At 39.8% G+C, this 4,007-nt stretch overlaps 1 long non-coding RNA gene across 1 annotated transcript in view; it reads left to right on the plus strand.

Annotated features, from left to right (window-relative positions):
- Nucleotides 1-840: 840 nt before the first annotated feature.
- Nucleotides 841-4,007, plus strand: part of LOC103581292 — a 10,923-nt gene continuing 7,756 nt past the window's right edge. Inside the window, exon 1 of the long non-coding RNA XR_549643.1 lies at nt 841-1,549. This is a non-coding gene — a long non-coding RNA (uncharacterized LOC103581292). The remainder of the gene's footprint in view (nt 1,550-4,007) is intronic.

Below are 4,007 nucleotides of genomic sequence, written 5' to 3' on the forward strand. Positions count from 1 at the left end.
ATGCTTCAGTCCACATTCTGTTCATGCTCGTGTTCTTGGGTTCTCTCAATAATTTCCAACCTATAAGGCCCGGGTTGGTTTCATCTCCAGAAGGCCATATCCTTGCTGTGAGGGAGGCACCTTCCCCCCCCATCACTGCTTTGACAGAAAAACGTCCTTCTTACTCCTTCTGTGTTTAATTTTAATTTGCTTTATAATATCAGTGCTCACTGAGCTCCTGTCAGGTCAGAAAATGAAAGGAGAATTGCAAAAGATTAAGTTATTCAATGCCAGGCTTTTATGAACCGCAGCATACAGGGAGGGGTACTTATTTTTATAATCTCTTTCCCCAGGACTTGAAAGCCTGAAGGCTAGCCTTTCTCTTCAATAAAACAAATGCTTTAACCTAAGGGGAGGGGGGTCTTTTCCCTGAGTCGGTTTGTGTCCGCCATCAGCCACAGATGCACACAAACAGAAACACATGTATTCATTACCAGGAAGCTCTTGAGCCTTGGGCCCTTTCTGCATCATAGGTGATTACAGGTGGGCCACAGGACAAAACCCTACTCATGCCATTTTTTGGGGAATGGACCATTTTTAAAATTCTAATAAAAATTATTACAATGTGAGAAAAGTTAATCATGCTTGTAACCCTGTTTGCAGATGTGATGTATTTTCCAGATGTAAAATAACATCAAAAATAGTCAATGAATACTAACAGACACCTCAGAATGATGAATCAATAATTGTGTGCTAATCACCACACACTGTGCAATTACTAACATCAAGGAATTTTGGTCATGTATAAAAGCTCATTTACACTTTTATTTTTCTTTCTTTCATTCTCTCTCAGTGTCTCTGCTACACAAAAGTTCAAAATCACTAAAGGCAAACACGGAGTCATTTTATCTGGAATGCAGCCATCAACACCAGGATCCCCTGAGATGCCAACATGGACACCGAACTTCAAGAATAACCACATTAATTAAGACTTGTTGGTTAGTTCTCAGGGTCCAGTTTAAATGCTGATACAGTGTGTATATTGGCTTTTAAAGAAAACTCTCTACAGAAAACTCTACTGCTTTCCAATAGGACTCTGCTATAGATTTACTAAAATATATCACTAATCAGCCATCATTTTTCTTTTTTAATAATGGTAAAAAATGTTGATATTTTTATAAGATAAATCATGCAAGCATAAGATTTGGGGTCATTTAATCTGTATGTACAGATGGATCTTGACTTGACCTTCTTTGCTGTTTTTGAGTTGCCTTTTGGGGATTAATCTGGTGCAGGGTTGCTCTTCAGTGCAGTGAGGAGTCGCATGAGAGCCAGTCCATTCGGTGGTTAAGATGACAGGACCACCAGGCTGTGCATTGTTGACAATGCTTTCTTCTTGTTCTTGGAGATGTGACCTGCGTCTTGGATCTGGCTTCCACGTTGACAGTATCCTTTTGGTGAATGGTGACATTAATCATTCACCTTCCAGTGTCATCGCTGTTCTGCTTCTGGTTTTTCATCAGTATATCTCTAATGTGTGGAACAGTGCCTGGCACACAGGAGGTGACCGGTAAGCATTTTTGATTGTTAAATAAATGCTATTGACATGGAAGCTATAGTTAATAATAATGTATTGTATACTCGAAATCTGCTAAGAGAGTAGATCTTAAGTGTTCTCACCACACACAAAATGCTTTAGTCTGTGAGAATCACTACACAAGGTATACTCACATCAAAATGCCACATTGTACACCTTAAAAATATGTAATTATTTATTTGTCAATCATACCTCAATAGAGCTAGATAGAAAAATTAATTAATCAATTAATGCTGATTCCCAAATCCTCCTCCAGCCGTATCAATCAATGTGTAGCTCCAGTGGAAATTTTCATTTTGGACACCTTACTATCTCCTCAGGTACAATATACCTTAAGCCAAAACTTTTCTTCCTATTCCTCCTTTGTCAAAAGTGCACTCAACACCTTAACATATATGTATATTATCTAGAAAACCCTAAACATCTTGTAGGACCCTCTCACCAAGCTACAATTATCACTCCCCTTTCTGCATCACCAAATCATATTGTTTGTTCCACTATTAGGCTTATCACATTGCATTTTTGTATTAATGATAATAATAATTATCACTTACTGAGTGTCTTTACGACTGACATGAATTACTTATAAGAGCAATTATCACAGAGAGGCTATTCAATGTACCATTTTTATAATGAACTTCCAGACCTCCAACAGCTCCCCTACCACCCATCAGCAGAGCTCAGATGTTTTTACCTGGGGACGACAGCTGTCCGAAGGTCAGCACCAGCCTCCTTCTCTGTAGGGCTGAGCCAGTCAGATCCCCTGTGGTTGGGATGCTTGAACTCCTTGTCTTTCCCAATGTCTCGCTAACTCCCACTTAGGATTCTGAATATTACATAATAAGTACCTTACCACTGGCCTAACTCGGAAGCTGACCCTGGATCTGCACGGCGATGCTCTCTGATTCTGGATCTCTACTCCTGTCCTCTCCTTTGCTCCGTGCTCTGTGCTCTGGCTTGGTTTATGTTGCAGTTCCCATGCCTGAGTTCTCAATCCCTGATGGTATCTGTTACTCCAGGGTATTCACAGCACTTCCATCATCACAGTATTCCTCAAAACAATGCTGTAAAGGCAGCAGAGAGCATATGTCACCTCCAACTGCTGAGCAGGAAGGTAAAGTGGTATTGTGCATGTCATGCCTTCAAAGGACAGAAAGGGCAAAAGTGGAATTTCTGTCTGTTTCTCTCCCTGCCAACCATGCTGCCTACTGTTCCTGAACCTGCTTGATTTGGAGATCCCTGATTTGGTTCTTAATGAATAGTCTGGAGTTCTGGAGACTGTAGGTCTCCACTATAGTCCCCCATCTTCTGAAATCATTGTGACAAGTCTGGACCTGGTGACTTCCAGTCACGTGGACATTCTTTTCAGATACTGACAATGTTCGAAGTATAGTTATCATTCAGTCTCAACAAACTGTCTTCCAAATGCAAAACACTGAATAAAAATGTCTCAGGTAGTTTGAAAATAATACTTTTGGTAATTGATATGATTATTAACAGCTGAAACTCACAAGCTCTCAAATGTCTACTTCAAATAAATGGAATATAATTTGCGGCAAGTTAGCTAAACTTGCTTAGTATCAGATTCTTTAAAATGGGCAAAATAAACTTAGCTAATACTTGCACTAGATGCTCTTCACGTATCATCTTTATTCATCCTCACAGCTCTATGAGGCAAGTGCTATCACCTCCATTGACCAATGAGAAAACAGACACAAAGAGTTTAAAAGTGTCCAGCGCCACGTAATTAACGTTTGCTGAATTCAGGAGTTAGATCCATGAGCAATGCTCTCAACTGCTATGTTGAATTTTCCTTTTTTTTTTTTTTTACACAGTCTAAGATGTTGTTGGGAGGCAGGGTAGGGGTTGAAGCACACGCCCCCTCTCTGGATCCTGGGCTGCTGGCTCTGTTGCTTGCCTGGCTGTGGGTGGGAGCAGGGCTGAATAATAATTTAATAACTCCGTTCTTAACATCCAGTATGGTTCTACCTATTAAAATGAGGTAGCATTTGTTAAACTTTAGTCTATGTAATGGTGTATGATGATGAATTAGGGTCTGCATATACTTCTGCCTTAAAGAACACGGATGCATTAACTTAAGTGAAGTGTTTACCTTAACTAATGTATTTATGTGACCTTAGCTTAGACAGAGTCTCTGTTAAGAAGGACATTTGGAACTCAAAATTTCTCTAAAGATTGAAGCATTCTTCTCTCAAAGGCAATTTCTTGTGAGTAAAAAATGCAGAATAGGTTCATGAAAACAACCTACTACCAAAATGCATCATCATACACCATTACATAGACTAAAGTTTAACAAATGGTACCTCATTTTAATAGGTAGAACCATACTGGATGGTAAGAACGGAGTTATTAAATTATTTTTCAGCCCTGCTCCCACCCACAGCCAGGCAAGCAACAGAGCCAGCTGCTC

Source organism: Galeopterus variegatus, unplaced genomic scaffold (genome assembly GCF_000696425.1).
Source record: "Galeopterus variegatus unplaced genomic scaffold, G_variegatus-3.0.2 Scaffold12738, whole genome shotgun sequence".
NCBI classification, from domain to species: domain Eukaryota; kingdom Metazoa; phylum Chordata; class Mammalia; order Dermoptera; family Cynocephalidae; genus Galeopterus; species Galeopterus variegatus.